Genomic DNA, 18,792 nt, shown 5'->3' with positions numbered 1-18,792 from the left:
CTGATAACCTTCCGTGCATTCCTGGGGACAGGATTGTCATAAAATGCACCATGGATTGATCCTCCTCCTAGGAAAGGAACGGTAGGTCTGTCCTCAGGTTCGAGCAAGGGTGGCCGGAGGATATCAGAAGAGCTGTTTCAGCACAACGAATAGAATTTTCGGCCACCGTGACCACGAGAGACAGGTCTCCAGCCATCCCGGTAGGCACTTGGGCTCCTGACAAAAGCTGGGCTCAGTAAAGGCTTGAGTAGAAGGCACAGACCTGAGGGTTGCCCCAGCAAGAGACAGGAGGTAGGGCCTGGTTTATACTGCTCTGGGTGTATCCCAGCCTCATCCGAATACGAAATCAGAAATTTGCAAAACAGCAGAGCTGGGATGGATCATCTACTCCAGACTCCTCACATTACAGTTTAAAGGGTGGCAGCCCTGGGAGGCAAAGCAACGTGCTAAAGGCAGAACGTGGAAGAGGCAGCGCGAGATAAAATGCACCGTGCCAACCCCTGTTCAAGGATGCTGACACTGAGTGTGGGGCCAAGGTTTCCAACGAGGAGAATGAGACAGTGTAAATACTTTGTTCCCCACAAAACCCCAAATATTTTTTAATGGCACAAAACTCACCTTAACTAGCTCTCTTCTGAGGGGGCTCTCTTCTGCTTCTTCGTCTTTCTGTCTGTCTCCATTTCTCTCTCTCAGACAAAAACACATACAATTTTGTGAAAAGGTACTTCCTGCCATACAAAACAAAATTCATATCTTCAAAAATAAACCTGACAATGCACGTTTCTCAATTCAAGTCTTTGTGTGGGGTCTGGGCAACTGGCTTATTTTCTAGAACATTCGGTGGTTCGAAAATCAGATCATCTTCCCCAAAGGAAGAGTTCTGGTCCGTGTTGATGAAGTTGGGGATGTCACATTTCATGAGTAAGTTCGGCTCCTCCTCTGGCCACCTGCTGCATCTGATGGCTTCCTGGAGCCGAACATCACTGTCAAGGGCTATGGTTGGGATACCAGCTTTGGCCTTGTCGAAGTGTCCCACTTCATTGACGTAGCTGTGAAAGATGGACCTAGATTCGTCATTGACCTGCCAGAGAACATCTTGGGCACCAGCGGTCTCCCAAAGTCTGACACAAATCTGTTCAGTCTGAATCTGTTCTCGGGAGACTCTGCATTGCTATAAAGAAAACCAAAATAAAATATCGCTCACACTCTAGCTCGGTGACCTGAAGAATCATAGTTTTTGCCATCTACTGAGAGCAAACCCCTGCAGAGAGCATGCTGACAAGCACTGGAAGTGAAAGACATCACTTCTGAACACATACAATTACACCCAAGGCAAAAGTCTCAAGTGAGGACCCTTGGAAAATCCTGAAAAGACATCGCTCCCTGAGAATCCTCAATATTGGTGTCTCGCACACCAGTGTTTCTCAGTGGGACAATCAGATCATCTTCATCAGATTTAGTTAAAGTGCTTCTTAAAATGCAGAATTCTGGTGTGCACACCCTCAGAGTCTCAGAGGTAAGGACGGGTAGTCTGTATTTTCATAGCCACCAAGATCACTAAACATGCTCAGGTTTAGCACCGCGGTCTACATCGGGTCACCTGAGCATCGACAATGCTGTCTCATGTGGTGGGGTGGCCATGTGTGTCAGGGTGCTGTCCTAACCACGTGACTCCCCTGATTCTCAAAACTCACAGTGCAGCCCCATTGGGCAAGAAATACCACCATTTCACAATGCATACTCAAGGCGCCCGACTGACAGATACAATCAGTGATAGGAGAGGGGACAAAACTCAGCTTCCTGATACCTTCTTTCACTTACTGTGGGACAAATGATCAATTCAATGGTAATAAATTAGTGAGTGAGTGAATAAGATGACTCGTTATTCCCACGAGTGCCTGGAAGAGCGAGCCTGGGCACACTGAGAACCGTAACAGCCCATCTACGTAATTGCCATCCTCCCCAGATCTATGTAAAGGTTACTACCACGCAGGCAGTGTCTCCTGAAGGGCAAGAATCATGTCTGAACACACTCTCAAATCCAGAACAGAACCTGACAACAATTAGGCTCTGGAGTCTGTGTTTAGCGAGTGTGGAATCTCAGTGATTTCAGCTCTTAGACCTTGCCTTCCCATCCCACCCCTCATGATATGGCCCCTAAGACCAGTTCTTTCAGGGCTGGGGCCATGGAACCCATTTACAGGACTGGAAGAATCTGATCATATAAACCATCCCCCAGATTATCATCAAGTGTCACCTGCATTTCAGGGATCAGTAATTCCAGAAGCTTTGCAGTTCAGGCAGCTGAGGGATTTTTATATCAGCTCTGTCTTCTACTGTGACTGCCTGGGTGATATCCGACAAGGAATTCTCAAAAGCCTGAGCTTTTCCTTTCAGGAATAATCTAATTAACAAATCTCGCTGACCACTCAACCAATGTGATGTGAAGATCAATGATTTACACAGGAGTACAACATTCACTAGGTCGTGGACTTAGAATCAGAGAAAAATCATTTGAGAAAGATTGACAGAATTTAGCTTTAATGCAAATTTAAGTATTCTTACCTTTCAGTAAATCATCTTCCCCTACTTATCACTTCACCCAAGTTTAAAAGATATTTGAGAACAGGGATGAGTGTGCCAGCAATCTGTGACCCAATAACCTAAAATGTCACCTAGGAAAAAGAGAGGAGTAACACATTTTTAAAAAGCATGGTGAGGATGGCGGGGCCATCCCCCAACTCCACACTAAGGAGCTCTGAGTAATAGCTTTCCTGCCTGCCTGGAGCATCAGCTGATGTGAAAACCCACCCAGAAACCTCACTGTCCAGCAGCTCTTCCGTAACACAGGCTACACTTCCTCAGAATTAAGAATTGGGTCAAGTAACCCCTTCGCTGAAGAATAAAGACAAAGGAGAACAAGAGGTTTCTGCCCCTCCCCAGGGGAGAGCCCAGACCTTGGGCTGCATGCACTGCACCCACCTCCCAGGAGAAGAATTAACTGGAGAAGGTCTTTCTGCGAAACTGGGGCAGCAAAGTTTGAGATGGGAACAAATTGACCAGCTGGCCAGGGACAGCCGCCTTCGTCGCTGCCTTGGCAGCTGCCTCCTCCCCCTCAGCACATCCTGCCCACCTCCAGTGGCTAAGCTGTCAGGGAAACTGTGCTTTGGGACCTGGGGCAAAAGAGGCTGCCCCCAGGCCAAGCTGCGGAAGAGATGGGAGCTAAACCACCAGCTCCCAAGCGGCAGGCTCCATACCCCCGCCAACACCCCGCCGCCCCCTCACCCTACTGCAACCCCGGGGCAATATGACCCGGAGAAAAGTGACCTGGGAACGAGGGTCGGCCACGTCAGGCCTCCAGAGAGATGGGAGCTTATCCTCCACCTCGCCAGGGGCAGCCCCTCTCTCTCCAACACCTGATCTCACCGCGCCCACCTCCCAGGAGCAACCTGACCGGGTGTGGGGTGTCAGGCGAATCTTGCGCGGGAGAGGCCATCCCCAGGCCAGGTCAGTGGAGAGGAGAAGAAGTGGCCCCATTAGGCGGGGCAGCCGGACATTGCAGCTGCCTCTGCACTTCGACCGCATCGCGCCCTTCTCCCAGGAGCAAGCTGACCTGGAGACGGGCATCCGGCTTCTTGGGCAGCAGAGGACGCCCCCAGGATTGGCAGCGGGGAAGAGGAGAGCAAATTGACAGGCTCAGCGCTGCAGGTCTTCTACCCCCGCCTTCGCCACCCCCGCACCTTAAAGGCACCGCCAAGGGCACCCCTCCCCCAGCAGGTTGAATGGGACAGGTGTGTCTGGTGATCTGGGGGAGGAGAGGCCACTCCCACACCAGGCAATCGGGGAGACGGGAGCCAATCCACCAGCTCCCCAAGGCAGCCACCTACCCCCGCAGCAGCCACCTCTCTTGACCCCTGACCTCACGGTGGCCTCCTCTAGGGAGCAGGCTGACCTTGAGATGGACGTCCGGCGAACTTTGGACAACAGAGACCGCCCTCAGGGCAAACCATGGGGGGAAATGGGAGCAAATGGACCGGCTCCATGGGAAAACCTGCCGCTGCTGCCACCACCCCCAACGTACCACGCCCGCCTCCCGGGGTCAGGCCGACTAGGATACACGTGTCCCGTAACCCAGGGCAACAGAGACCGCCCCCAAGACAAGCCGCGGGGAAGATGGGAGCAAATGGGCCCGCTCCCCCGCTGCAGGCCCCCGACCCCCGCCACCCGTGCACCCTGACTACCCTGCCTCACGCCCCCAGCAGGCAAAGTGGGACAGGGGTGTCCGGGGACCTGGCGCAGCAGATGCCGCCTGCAGGCCACGCGGCACTGACATGGGAGCTAATACACAAGCTACCCCGGGGCAGCCTCCCTATCCCCGCAGCCACCACCTTACCAGCCCCCTGACTGCACCGCACCCATCTCCCAGGTGCAACCTCACCTGGAGTCGGACCGCAGGCAAATCTCCGGCGGCAGAGGTCGCCCTCAGGCCAGGCCGCGCGGGACAGAAGAAATGGAGCTACACCCTGGAACGGACCCCCTCCCCCTGCAGCCGCCGCCGCCGCCTCCCAGGGGCAAGCTCACCTGGAGACCCGCGTCCCGCCTCTATGACAGCAGAAGCTGCCACTGGCTCCGCCGCGGGGGAGAGCTGAGCGAACTGACCGGTTTTCGCGCGGCAGTCCCCCTAACCCCGTGGGCCCCGCACATTAATGGCACCGTCCCGACTCAGCAAGCTGAGTGGGACAGGCGTGTACGGTGACCAGGGGCAGCAGAGGCCGCTCCCAGGCCCGGCAGCCGGGAGAAGGCAGCTATTCCACCAGTTCGCCAGAGGCAGCCGCGCTCCGCCCCCCTGTCGCTGCCGCTGCCCCCTGACCTAACCGCCCCACCTCCCAGGAGCAATCTTACCTGGAGTCCAACATCTGGCGAATCTCCAGCGGCCAAGGCCCCCCTAGGCCAAGCTGCAGGGAAGAGAAGAAATCGACCGGCTTGCCCTGGCAGCCTCCCACGCACCGCCGCCTCCGCCGCCCCAAAGGATTGCACTAGCCTCCCGGGGTCAGGCTGACTGCTAGGATGTGCACTTGCCTTCTAATCCTGGCCACGTGAATGAGCACCTCCCTGCATCCCTACACTCCCTGCACCTCTGCACCCCTGCCACTATCTGCACTTCTGCACTGCCTGCACTTCTGCACCCCTGCACCCCCGCATCCCCTGAACTTCCTGCGCCCTCCACAGCCCCTGCACCCCTGTCACCAGTTACACTTTTGCACTGCCTACACTCCTGCACCCCTGCATGTCCCACACACCACCTCTTGGGCCTGTGGCAGAGTCTCTGCTGTTAGACCAATGCAAAGGAACTCACATCTTTGCCAGTATATGATGCATCAGTGGACGTCTGGGGTTGGCTGCAGGAAGGTACATGTTCCCGGTCACTAGCCTGGGCCACTAGGGTGATCTCTCTGAGGTCACCAAGGGCGGGCTCAGAGATGCTGTTTTCCGGGAAGAGAGGAGTTGAAACAGGTCTTGAGGGCAGAGCTGTGCTCACCAGGCCGTCCACGCTTCATGTTTTACACAGGGCTTCGGAGAAGTGAAATGGATCCAGCCAAGTAAGACCGGCCTGCTGTACGCCCACCTCAGTCCTGGGCTTTGAGTCAGACCGACTGGCTCCCACCCTCACGGCCCAGTTTTGGTACCTGAATGGTCCCTTTGAGGCATCCCATCAGTTCTCATGAAGAAGTCTGGCTGCTTCCACCCCATGGCCCTCCCTCCTGTGCTGGCCTCAGGAAGTTTCCTTATTTGGGGAAGAAGGCAGCCCACCCCCTACCCCACCCCTCACCATGCTCTCACCCAGGCTGCTGCTCTCTCTACCCATCAGAGTCTGGAAAGCCATCCCTCTTCAGTTATGTCCCTTCTGAGATGGACTTGCTTCCACTCAATTCTAGGCAAGGATGCACCATGGAATGCACTGGGTAAGAGAACCAAAATAAATACTTTCTTCTGTGAGGTTTTCTGTTTATCTACTGGGATGGGCTGTGTGTAGTTTGCTACAGCTATTGGTGTGAGAGGCTAAAACAGCCTGTGTGTCCTTGTTTTCATCTCCCCGCTGTCTTTGGGTTTTCCCTTGACACTCCTGAGACATTTACTTCTTTTAGTTTTATTCCTGTTATTACACAGGGGCCCTACTGACATGGAGGTAAGGTGTTGGGGGAGCAGGACAGAGCAGGGCATCTGTAGTCCTGTGATTAGTTCTCATTGAGCCTATGCCTGAGCTGTGACCTCCACAAGTGTGTCTCTTTCCCCCCACCCCAATTTGGGTGAGACAGAAGGGATTTCCTTTCTCCCAGGTTGGTTAGGCTCTGGTAAAATAATTTCTCATTAAAAAAACAAACAAACAAAAAACAACTTCCCCAAATGAAACAGAATGTTTTGGGTATATTTCAATAGAGTTATTTTCTCCTTTCCAGGCAGGAAGCATGAGGAGTTATCCTCTGAGGCCTTCATTCTGAGAACAGGACACGGTCCTGGAGGTAAAATGCATGAAAAAGAGCAGGGGGCCCCTCTGACTGGCCCCCTGTAGTTGTCACACTCGGACTTCCCCACGCTGAGATTTCCACTGGCCTCAGGGACCTGTTAAATCTGCCTGCCCTGGGGGTTGTTACAAAAGCGGGTTCTGCCCTGGGAGCTGTGACTCGCCAAGCCTGCCTGGCTGCCTCTCTGTGTTGGGAGCAGATTTTCCCCTCATTTTTCTGGGATCTAAGAAGTACAGTGGGATTGCAGCTCCCTCAGCTCTGGTGTTGTTTTCAGGACAGAAGGAGCAATTTCTGAGCTCCACACGAGCTGGAACAAAGGCTGGAATCCTCCCCTCCTCTGCCTCCGTGCAATAAGTGGCTGTGGTTCTAGCCGAATTTCTGAAGATGTGGATTTAAACACACACATCCCAGCCCCTACAGGAGCACACAGTCCCATAAATCCCCCCAGTTTCCACTGGTAACTACTGAGCTGATGGGGACACGGGTTTCGGTTCCACAGAGGCCTGACTGCACTACTTGCTCCGTGGCCTATTAACGTGGTTGCTCTGGGTCTTGTCTGAAGTGGCTTGCTTACCGCACCTGGTACATGGGAAACACAAAATAAGTTCTAGAAACTTCACTTTTTCTCCCTCCAGGGCCTTCAAACATAGAAAGTATTAAGTGAACTCAGACGGCCTAGTCATCGCAATGAGGTCCGTCCAGCCTGGCTCTCCTGAGTGATGGGCACTGACTTGCACCTTAACTCGGAACAGTAGGGGAACCGCCTTCTTCTAACTGGGCCTCTCCCCACACCGGGCACGCCCTCAGCTGAGACGGTGTCAACTCCCCCATTGAGGTGTGTGCTGGTGGCTTCAGTGTGACCTGGCCCTGCCGGGATATGAACCTGCAGTGAGTGAGGTGGAGGGTCGGGTGGAGAGGGGTCCCTTCTGGGGTGGCAGGGGGCCCGGTAGCACCCAGCCCGGCCTGGTGCCTGGGGCTCCCTAACACCTCCTACAGCTCCTGGGTTGGCTCCGGCCCTGGCCAATCCATACACCCTCCCAGCATCTTCTCATTAAGTCCCTTTTTGCTTTTATCAGCGAGAGGTGGCTTCTGTTGCTTGTTCAGTGAAACAGTACATAGGGAAACCAGACTATTTCTAACATCAGTAAAATACCAACCTCAGTTATCTCGCCGGGCAGACCGTGCAGCACAAAGGCCTGCAGAGGGCTGTGCGAACGGCTTACGTGAAGGGTCCTCATCATCTGTCTTCAGAGATGCAGAAGCTGGTGGTTCAGGTAAAACCTCAGGGAGGGATTGAGGAATCCAAAGCTGGTTGGTTTCAAAGGCTAACTGGTCAGACCAGACCCCTGAGCTGTGGTCAGAAGCCTAGCTCAACATCACGCAGACTCAGCACCCTAAGTGCCAGGTGGGGGCGGTGGTGTTCCCTTTGCAGGCTCTCATTGGGGATTCACTGTAGTCCCTTAAATGCAGCAGAGATTCCAGCCCCCTTAGCCCCCACCCTGCGTGTTCCATGACACAAATCCCGGGAGTGTTTAATTTTCATCTTTGTTTAGGAGGATGAAGGAGGGGCAAGAGGAGACATAAATTCATACTGACTGACACAAGGTCACAGCCAGTACCTCCTCCTTGGAGAGATATGTGCTCCCAAAATGGTGGCTGGGGGGCTGGGCGGAGACCCTCCACTGGTCCCAGAGGGACTCCCTCATCTGGCCACAACTGATGGGTTGGACAACAGATCCAGAGGGAGACAGAGCATCTTTCCTGGGAATTTGGAACTGACACACAGAAATCAAGTTCACTCATCTGGGGATTGGCGAGGGTGAGGGGCGGTGGTTGGAAGTCAAATGAAACCAGAGCATGAGAGAAAGTTAGAAGTGAAAGAGAGAGAGACAGAGAGACTGAGCTTGTGAGAGCAAATAGTCAGAAAGAAGGAAAACAATCAGGGGACAGAGGAATTCCAGCTCTTGACTGTCTAGTTTGTCTTAGCCCATCAACGACCCCGCGGGATGGTTAATAAAATTCCAGTTTTGCAGATAAGGATAAAGGCTGAAAGAGGTGGGGGCTGGGTTTGGGTGCACAGTTAATTCAAGTGCCGCTGGACCCCTCATTTCCCATTGCCTGAAGGCACTGTAATCCTCACTGGGAACCCTGCGGTCCCCTGACAGCCCAGCACCCTGATCAAATGGCCCCTGAGGGAGTGGGAACCCCTCTGAGGGTGAAGAGTTCCCTGAACCGAGATGCCATGCATCAGCAGGCTCCTGCACACCCCAGGTTAACATCTCCACAGCTGTGCAGTCTCCCGACCCACTTCCCTCCCTGCCAGGCACCCCTTCCTTACCACCGAGTGTACTGCAGGAATTCAGACACAGGGATGCCCAAAGCAACACGAGCCCACCGGCTATACAAACAGCAGACTCCCAGCCCCACCTGGGTTCCGAGGGGACAGTAGGCGTCCTCAGCTTCCATGTGTCTAAGACAATCTTCTTCAGCTGGTGGTTATAGAGAAAAATAAAAGGTCCAAAACATAGTTCAGTGAGGAATTCCTCCAAGGACCTGACTCCAGAGACTACAACCAGGGGTCCCTACCCCCCGGACTTGGGGTGAAGGTGGATTATTGATCAGCACAACCCCCGGTGGCCCAGCTCCTCAACTTGGCTGCCCAGAGTGGGCTGGGGGAATGGGTAAAGCCAGGGCACTCAGGAAGAGCACAGAGGACCTGATCTCCCCTCTCCGCACTTGTAAACCCTTCCTCAAATCTCAAGGCATCTGACAGAGAGCAGCCACCACAATAAGGAGATGCTCCCATCTCTTCACTCACTCCAGTCTGTTCACTTACGTGCTGAGCATCCACTGGGTCCCAGGACATGACACATAGGATGGCCGATGGGACAGGCTTGGTCCTTCACCCTGGACCCTGTTCAATCTGATGGAAGAATGATCACTCATAAAGAGTTTCTCAAAATTATACAGAGAGCAAAGACAAACTGCAGAGTGAACCAAATTTAAAAATATATATGAAGATCCCCCAGTCTCCCCGCCTAAGGTTAACAGCATAAAGCAAAAAGATCTTGCCTTTGATCACCAAGGAAGTTGTCACCCCCTCTCAGGTGGAAAGGACAGTTATTCTTTGAGCAGGACACAGAAGTGCTTCATCGGATTGGACCAGGGCATCTACAGTCATTCAGCAAATGTGTATAAGCTCCTACTACGTATGGGAATCTCCTAACTAGACCAATTCACAAGGTTCTCGGGCTTTATCAGTCAACAAAATAGACATGACTCCCCATCACTGGGGGCTCAGAGTTTTAGTAGAGGAAACAGGCAGCATGTTGGGGGTAGTAAGAGCTTGGAAAAATTAAAAAAAAAAAAGAGTGATATGAGCAAACTCCAGTGATGGCGGTGGGGTGGGAGGCAGGCAGGAAGGAATAAGGCAATCCTGGCAGATCTCATGGAGTAATGAACTTGAAGCAGAATAGATCCGGAGGAAGAAGGAAGAGCCGGAGCCAGAGGCCCCCTGAGTGAGGGGGAGAGTGTGGGCAGAGAGGCAGAGCACGCCGGGTCCTGAGGCCTTTGTGACGACTTTGGCTCCTAATGAAATGATGACCCATTTAGTGAGTTTTGAGGGGAGGGGTGATATAGTCCAACTTAAGCTTTTGTGTTTGTGTTTTTTTGTGGGAGGTAATTTATTTATTTTAATGAAGGTGCTGGGGATTGAACCCAGGATCTCTTTTTTTTTTTTAACATTTTTTATTGATTTATAATCATTTTTGAACCCAGGATCTCTTGCATGCTAAGCATGCGCCCTACCACTGAACTAAACCCACCCCATCAATGTATGCTTTTGCAGGCTCCCTCTGACTCTGTGTGGATGAGAGATTGTAGGAAAGCAAAGATGGAAACAGGAGGCTATTTGTGTCCAGGAAGGGCTGAAGGTGGCTCTTAGGAGGGCGGGGAGCAGGGAGCAGGTGGTTAAGAAGACAGAATACCCAGAATTTTCTAACAAGCTGGATTTGCTGTCTGTGTGTGTAAGAGAAAGACAGAAAGAACATTGTTCCAACCTCTGGACCTGGACAATGGGAGGGATGTCCTCTCCATCCACAAGGGATGGGACAAGGTGGGGCTGAGCAGGTGGAAAGGGGCTGGTATCAGCTCAGTTCTTCAATGTCATGGTTAAGGTGTGTATTACATATTGCCACAGAAATGCCTAATAGGTAGAGGAGTCTGTTTTCTTTTTCTTTTTAACATTTAAAAAATATAATTTAAATGTATTAATTGTATTATGTGAATGATTTGGGAAGTTTGTTTCATGCCAAGGTATATGTTATATATAGCCAAATGGAAAATATATCAGAAAGGGGAGAAATGAGGGCTTTCACATAAACTGACTGTCCATAACGTAGGTAAAATTTCAATAAAACCAGTGTTCAGTGCAAAAACCTCATCTTGGTGTTACATAAAAATAAATGAAAAAGGACTATGTTAATATATCATTATTTCATGTTACATAATAGCCCCAAACAAACACACTGATTAACTATGAGGCTTGTAGAAATGCTATTCGCTTTTTTCACATAAATACAGAAATGCAGAAAGGTTCTAAGGTAGAATAAGCATCTTAGTGGAAATAATACAGATTTGAGCATTTTACATGATATATATATTTACTGATACAAAATTTGGAAAAGTAATTACATAGTAGAACATATGTATGAATGTGAAAGCAAGATTAATGAAAGAAAAAGAATGTGAGTCTCAGGGATAAAGGTCCAGATGGAAAGGGCAAATCAGGGAGTTTTGGAGAAATCGAGAAATTGATGGCATGCCAATTTCCAAGGCTGGGTTGCTTCCACCAAAGGAATAGCAGAGAGAGAGATGAGAGGCCCAGGAGCCAACCCTGGGGCACACCCACAGTGTATGTTTGGGAAAAAGAGGAGACATTGGCAAAGGACCAGCCAGTAGACCAAAAGCAGAAAACAGACAGAGCGATGGGCTGGAGTTTAAGTTAAGCAGGGACACGGGGGAGGAGGGATGGAAGAGCTGGGTCAAATGCTGCCGAGGGTCTACGCATGATGAGGACTGAAAATTGACCGCTATATTTAGCAACGTGTGGTCACTGATGGCCTTGACAGGGCAGTTTCCATAGAGCGAGGGATCAGGGGAAGAGCCAGAGTGGGTGTAAAAGGGGATGGCTCAAGAGAAGATGCAGACAGTGAGTTTAAACAACTCCTTAAAGATTTGCTGCAAAGACACAGGGTGGCAATTGGTGGGGGTGAATTAGGGTCAAGGAGTGCTGTTTGTTTCTTTTAAGAAGATGGACGTTTATATACTGATGGGAGCCAACTAGCAGAACAAAATAGATGAGGTAGTGAAAGAGAGGATGGTTTTGGGAGTGACAACCCAGAGAAGATGGGAGGGATGGGGCCCTGGGGACTTTTCGAGGAATTGGCTTTCGATGTCACCTGTAATAAGAGGTGGGGCACCGAGAGTGAGGTCACAGACAACACTAGGTGAGCGGATGTGCTGGGAGTTGCTTGTGAAACTTCTCTTCTGTTGGCTTGTTTGCTTGTTCAAAGTAGAAAAGTAACCTTACCAGCTGAGGGATGAGGAGGAAGAAAGAGTTACTGGAGCCATGAGAAGAAGATAAGAAAGAGACTTCCAGGGAGAATGGGACAGTGAAAAGAGCAGGGGGAGATGGGGGAGTGCGCTCCCAGAAAGTTACATTTTCTCTTTGACGTCCCCAAATGTGTGATGTGTGATTACCCTTCCTGCTGTCTACGAAATAAAAATTAAGTATGGTTCAGAGGAAATGCCATTTCATTCTAAGAGGCTACCTGTTTCTCAGGAATGGCCATCTTAAACTGCAAATATTACAAAAAATGTTGAAAAGATGAACCTGTGTACCTAAAATCCCCTATTTTCTATTAATCTGTTTACTATTTAATTCCCCTATCAATAACTCATAACCAATAATGCCATGATGGAGGTACACTGATGCTTAAAAGGAAATGAGATCTGTATCCTTTTCCTAAATTCCATGGCTTCCTTAATATACAGTTCCCCTTGGAATTTAGGAATGTCTGGTATAAGAAGTGAGAAACAGTTTGAGAAAATCCCGGCTCAGAATTACACAGCACAACCGCATCTCAGAAGTATATACAGCCGTAAAAAATTTTAGAAGCAAAACTCCGTAACTACTCTTAAAGACTTTTGCAAACCTGGGCCTGCCCAGATGTTTCCAAACTGGAAAGGGACTCCAATCACTTGCCTGGTACCGGACCAGAGGCTGGCCAGCCTTTTCTGTAAAAGCAAGAGAGTAAATATTTTCAGTTTTGCAGATCATTTTGTTGTAACCATGCAGGTCTGCAATAAGAAAGCTAAGAGCACTGGGAGACAGGAAACAAATGGGCATGCCCACACCCTCCCTTCCACTCAGGGCAGCTTCTCTGTGGTGGGCAGTTTTGCCACAATAACTTGTTTCTTTGTTTCCATTGGTTTCTTTTTTTCCACCTTACTGCTCAAGCTCAGAAATTCAGGTGGTCCTGGTCCTTCAGCATCCATGCAGAGAGAAGGCTGAGTGGGGTTGGGAACCCCACCTGATGGAGAAGAGAGATTGCTGGGAGGGACACTACGGTGGCCACCATGACACGAGACAATCACACCTTCTGGGGTGAAAGGGAATGAAGACAAGGGAGGGACAGAGCAGTGGGACCCCTAGGTCGCCTGCCAGGCTTTCTCTCCCTCCACAGCCACCCTGGGTGCCTGGGGGGTGTTGGGATTCAGCTACGGTGATAGGCTGAAGGGACTCAATATAAAGGACCATCCAGCTCCTCACTAGGTTCCAAACGCAGCCCCTCAAAGTCCACCCTCTGAGTTTCTGGAACTCAGCTGGAAGAATAAATGAGCAGGCCAGATCCAGAGCCCAAGCCAAACACGACGGTGGTCACGTGGGGTTGTAACCCCATGCTCAGTGGTAGCGGACGCCTTGCAAATCTGCAGAAATCCCTGTTCCACCTCATTCCTGGGGGAAACCCCAGATCTCCTTCTGCTCTGTCTGTTCTTCTCTTGATGCTATTGTCCTGGATGGATGCAGAGTCTTTGAACCTGGCCCTCCAAACGTACATAAGCAGCCTGTTCGATAAAACAAATTATGCACTTTTTCACATTTGCCAGTTTTTTGATTCCAGAAATTTTGCGGGACTCATTCTCACAGTCTCCTGTGCCCCCACCACTTGGTGGCCCTCTGCTCATGGAAACACCATTTCCCACAACTGCACCCTGCCTCCCAGCTGGTCAGAGGGGAAAGTCCCACAAAGACACAGGTGATTGTGAGGATCCTGTCCCCCAGCAGAAAGCCTACTCCTGGAGCCACGGACTGGGATCTGGCCTCCTGAGCCGCTCAGCTCTAATTCAAAGCCTAAACTGGGGGCCCCGAACATTGCTGACTGACTTTCTGAGTCACCTGGACTGGAGGGGCCTGATTTATCTTTCCAGGAATGGATGTAGTGCAGCCTCCATTTTCAGGGCTGATATTGACGATGGATCTAGTTCCCCCCACTGCACCGCAGGAAGGAGAGGCCCTTCCATCCCACAGCTTGGAAACCCAGCCCAGGTAAGTTCTGAAGCAGTGTATTGCTGCCAGGTCCAGTATCCCTGCAGAGTGGCCTCTGTCCCTGAATGAGCCCCTTACCTGGGCCTTTTCTGCCCCGACACAACCACACCCCAGTCTGTGCCAGAGATCTGGGGCTCTGTGTGTCCAGGGCACACAGTTGGGACCTGAGCCAGGTGTCCCCTGGGCCTCAAGGGGGAGAGGTCTGCCTCTGCATCAGGGGAAGGTGATCCCTCATGGCTGGCAGGACGCTCTCAATATGGACCTCCAGGCGCCCAGGGAGCAGTTTCCCTGCAGGTGTTAGAAGCCATCATCAGGAGGGCAGGCCCCTCTTTGTGCAGACCATCCCGCAGTGCTGGGCCCACGTGCTGACCACAGAAACCTACATGTCCCCAGGTTACCCCAGGCAACCTCACAAATTCGTCACTTGGTGACCTGGGTACCACGGGATCATTGGCCATCCCATGAGGGTGGTCCTTGCAGGCATGGACTCCAGGTGCTCCCGTTAAGAAATCCCCCTGGGTTTCTGTGGTCACAGAGCCCACAATAGAATATTCTAGTCCTGCAGTGACCACCACAGCAGTCACCTCCCCTGTGCATGTCCAGGAACAAATGACAGCAATTTATTGCCAGGAATCGTGATGAACAAGGGGGTGGGATTCCATACTAGTTTTAGGATCCTGGTAACTCACTCTGCACCCCAAAAAGCATCCATGAGAAATGTGTTTATTGGGATATCTGTGCCCCTAGAAGAGCTGTTCCTCAGGGCTCCTGGGACCCTCCAGCCCCTCTCAAGGTTCTCAGAGCTTGGGTCTAAATTTCTATCTCCCTCCTTTGGTGTACAGCCACCTGTGTATCATGATCACAGGTCACTTTATTGCATGACTTGGCATGTTCTTAGTTCTCATCCTCCACCCCTGCACTAGACTCCCACGATGTTCCCACTGACCCTTGGCTCCCTGGGTGGGTCAGGGGGCCCTAAGTCTGCACCCTTCACTCTCCTCCTCTACCCCCAACTCTGAGGCCACCCCTAGGTGGACTGGAAGGTGTTTGTAAATGAGTCTTACACAAGGACATGACTGGAGAAAGCAGGGCTCCACACCCGGAAAGCACACCTGCTCCCTTCTCTGATGAGGACCCCACAGCCCCACATTGCCTCCAGGGGTCTACTCAGCACACAGTCCCCCAGTTCTGGGCAAGGCGTCTCCCTGGAATCCTTGCTTCCAGGCAGAGTCTCTCTGTCCTTCTGAGTTTAGAGTTGTTCCCATGTTCCTGAGCACCAAGGTGCCCAGCACAGACCCTTCACTGACCTGGAGAGACAAGGAAGATATGTGGCCACAGGTATCACAGGACACACCTGCTGGGACCCCAGGCCAAAGGGCCATCCTTCTGCCTTCTCAGGTGTGGATCCCGTGGTACCTTTTTGCAGGGGGCCCAAATGGGGAGTGGGGCCCAAAGCAGTTCATGGGGCTCTCTGGGCAGGGAAGACTTGGGCCAGGCAGCCTTGCCTGGTTTCCCTCCTGGGGCACTCTGAAAACTCCTGCTCCTCTGGCTGTGGCTAGAGGCCCCCCAAACTTCAGGGCGGGGCCCTTTCTCTCAGCCTCCACTGCCTCCAAAGCCACGCTGGAGCTGGCATGGGGAAAGAGCTTTCTTGCCCTCTTGTGGCCAAGCTGCCAGAGGTGGATGCTGCGGGGAACTGGAAAGAGTTAGCAGTTGCTCAGATGTGAGTGGTTAGGCAATTTGACACCCTGTCAACTAGCCTTAAACATTGGAAAGAGGGCTTTCCCGGGAAAGCTGGAAGTTACTTTCAGTAATTTGTTTAAAGATTTCTTTTTTTTTCCCTTAAAGACTCATAAAACCTCTCCCAGGTCATTCCTGGTATGGACCATTATCCAGGGATCAATCGGGAAATGCAGGAGGAGAGGGGTGGGGGTTGGGGAGAGGGTAGGTGAGATCAGAGCCCACAGAGAGGAGATGCCCCTCCCAGGAGCCACAAACTGGGCAGTGGCTGCTGGCATCCAGCTCTCCTGTTCTCAGGCCCATTTCATCTGTGGGGTGTTTCCAAAAGAAACAATGGTGGAAGGGCCATGGAGGACCCCTAGACCTCCCAGAATAGACAGGGGGAGCAGAGTCACCATGCTGGCCCAGAGCTTGGAGACAGACCTGCAGTGGAGACCACAGGTCTTCTGAGAAGCCAGTTTCGAAATAAAGGAAGTATGCGCTGGAATACCCATTTCGAGCAATTGCTTCATCATAGACATGTAATTTACATAGTTCTTCTCACCACGAAACTGTGTTCCCAACACGCTACATGAATGACGGCTTCAACACACATTCATTTCTGAGATGTGAACAAGTGTAGAGCCGCTCTTTCGTCCAGCATAATGGGCATGGTTACACCTAGGAAAGTTTACCAAGATTTCTCAGCAACAGCCAATTTCGAAATAAAGGCAGTGTGCACAGGAAAAGCCGGTTGGAGTGAGGGCTTCCCCATACACATGTAAGTTATATAGTTCCCCTCACCATGAAACGCTGTTCCCAACATGCTACATGCATGAAGGTTTTGACACACATTCAGTTCTAAGAAGTTAGCATGTGGAGAGCCGCTCTTTCATTCAGCATAAAAGGCCTGGTTACACCCAGGAAGATTTACTCAGATGTCTCAGCTGGTTCCTTCACCCAGATTCAAAATAAAGGCCGTTTTTGCTGGGAAAGCCTGTTGGAGCGTGTTCAGAGCTGTTTCGGGCTCTGTCCCAGCTGGAGGGTGCAAACCCCAACCTCCAGAATGAGGGACAAGGACCCCACCGGCCAGGTGGTGTTGCCTTTGCTGGGGAACAGTGATCTTTGGGTTAGATATTTTGCAGCTCTCTCTAAAACCTGTTTTGACTTAAGTTTGCATCCTAGTCACCAGTTTCAGGGCAACAGAAAAAGCATATCCTACATCCCTTTGCACTGAAATCTTCCCAAAAGAGCAAATATTTGCCCATGAAAATACCAGCTGCTCTTCTAAGGCCCCCTAAATACCCAGCAGTGTGGCCGGTGCACTCTTGATCAGGAACAGGATGAGAGGGACCAGCGGTCTTCCAGCAGGCTTGGCCTGGTGTGGCAGCTGCGCTGTGGGTCCGTGGTGGGAGGGCCATGCAGGGAATCCTGTTTGAGGGGCCTCTGTGCACGTCTGCATTATGCTCTGAGGTTTCATACAAAGCTCCAGGCATCCTAACTGGTCAGATACAGCCCCCACCCTCGGGCTGGAACCACCAGGACCTCAGTACCTGTAACAGGGACGGTGCCTGGTGTGGGGAGAGGTCATGGGACACTCCGGGGGCAGGGGTAGTGGTGCTGGGGAAGGCAGGGGGTGCAGTGAATGGTGGAGGGAGCAGGGTCCCTTGCTTGGGGGTGAGAGTTCTTGGGGAGACCACAGCATGGCACACACAATCCCCACCCCATACCCCAAATTCCTAGCCCCGCCAACACAGGGGCTTCTCTGAACACTCTCACCGTGGCTAGCCTGTAAGACCGCACCTAACCCGGCATCTGGCACCCCTGCCCTATCTCCCCTCTTAGGACAGATCCCGTCTCCTTGGAAACTGCCCAGCAGCGTGAATTCAAGGCCGGCAGCGGGCCTGGAGGATCTGCACTTCAGGTGCCCTACCTGGCCAGCCGTTTGTGCCTTGGCTCAGTCCTCTATCTTGCCCAACGGCAGCCTGGGTCCACGTCCGGTGCAAGGGGAGGCCGCGGAGCCCAGGCTGAGCCACACACATGGACAGGTGAGGGTGCCCCCGCCCCGCTGCCCCACCGCCCCACCGCCCCGCAGCCCCGCCCACTGGTGGCAGCACCGCCCCAGCATCCGGCCGGCGCCAGCTGCAGGTGAGGACGTCTGCTCGGCACCGCCCGCCCCAGCCCCGCCCAGCTGCCCCATAAGCCTCCCCCCAGCCCCCGTCCTGGCCGAGCCCTGGCTCCCATTGGCTCCGCAAATTCTGCCCTCTCACGTCTAGCCTCGGGAGGACACAGACGCAAGCGCTAGAGGAGGGCCCCGGGGCGTTGCCATGGCTACATGCGCCGCGCTCTGCGCGGGCCGATGTGAGCTTCTGGGGCAGGCAGCGGGCTCCGGAAGTGTGCAGCTACCCGGGACCATGGCGGTGCTTGCTGCTGGGGCTGGCGGCTTGCTCGCCTGGGCGACTAGTTCTTGCCTGGTCAGTCGGCGGCCGACATCCTGTCTGGGGCGGCGTCCCACAGACGGTAAACGTACGGCCGCGCCGTTGGCGGGGCCAGTGGACATGGACCGGGGTGGGATCCGGGTTGGTGTGGCGGCCGGGGAGGCGCTGTGGTGCCAGGGAGCGGGTTGGGGCGGGGAGGACAGGGCTGGGGCACAGCCTCGGGCTTTCCTCCCCCTCGGGCACTGGGGCTGGGACCGCGAGTCCGGGTAGCCCTGCTTGGCCGCGGCCTCCCAGAACCCCCGGGAAGGGCAGGCGGAGGACCTGACTTTTATGAAGCGGGGCCTTATCCGGGTTTTGAAGAGCCCCAGAATCAGATGTTTGAATGGGGTGGTTTATCAGCCTTGTTTATCTGCAGGGAAATTTCAGTTCCATCCAGATGTTGGCTCCTTCGGTAAAACTCAGGAATAAGACAAGGGTCATTGTCGATTAGCAGTTATCTAGGGCT

At 52.6% G+C, this 18,792-nt stretch overlaps 1 long non-coding RNA gene across 2 annotated transcripts; it reads right to left on the bottom strand.

Moving 5' to 3' along the window:
* Nucleotides 1–931: 931 nt before the first annotated feature.
* LOC141577209 (uncharacterized) lies at nt 932–17,918 on the bottom strand. 2 transcript variants are annotated; one of them, XR_012506023.1, is made up of 11 exons: nt 17,783–17,918; nt 12,740–12,821; nt 9,361–9,447; nt 8,863–9,013; nt 7,682–7,805; nt 5,842–5,959; nt 5,357–5,483; nt 3,888–4,955; nt 3,328–3,634; nt 2,566–2,675; nt 932–1,171 (listed from the first exon to the last, which is right to left on the bottom strand). It is a non-coding gene; the product is annotated as an uncharacterized LOC141577209 (long non-coding RNA). The 2 variants fall into 2 exon arrangements; XR_012506024.1 differs by having other exon boundaries at nt 3,455–4,955.
* Between the last annotated feature and the right edge of the window lie 874 nt (nt 17,919–18,792).

This window comes from Camelus bactrianus, chromosome 3 (assembly GCF_048773025.1).
Source record: "Camelus bactrianus isolate YW-2024 breed Bactrian camel chromosome 3, ASM4877302v1, whole genome shotgun sequence".
Lineage (NCBI taxonomy): Eukaryota > Metazoa > Chordata > Mammalia > Artiodactyla > Camelidae > Camelus > Camelus bactrianus.
This window is presented reverse-complemented; position numbering and strand designations above follow the sequence as displayed.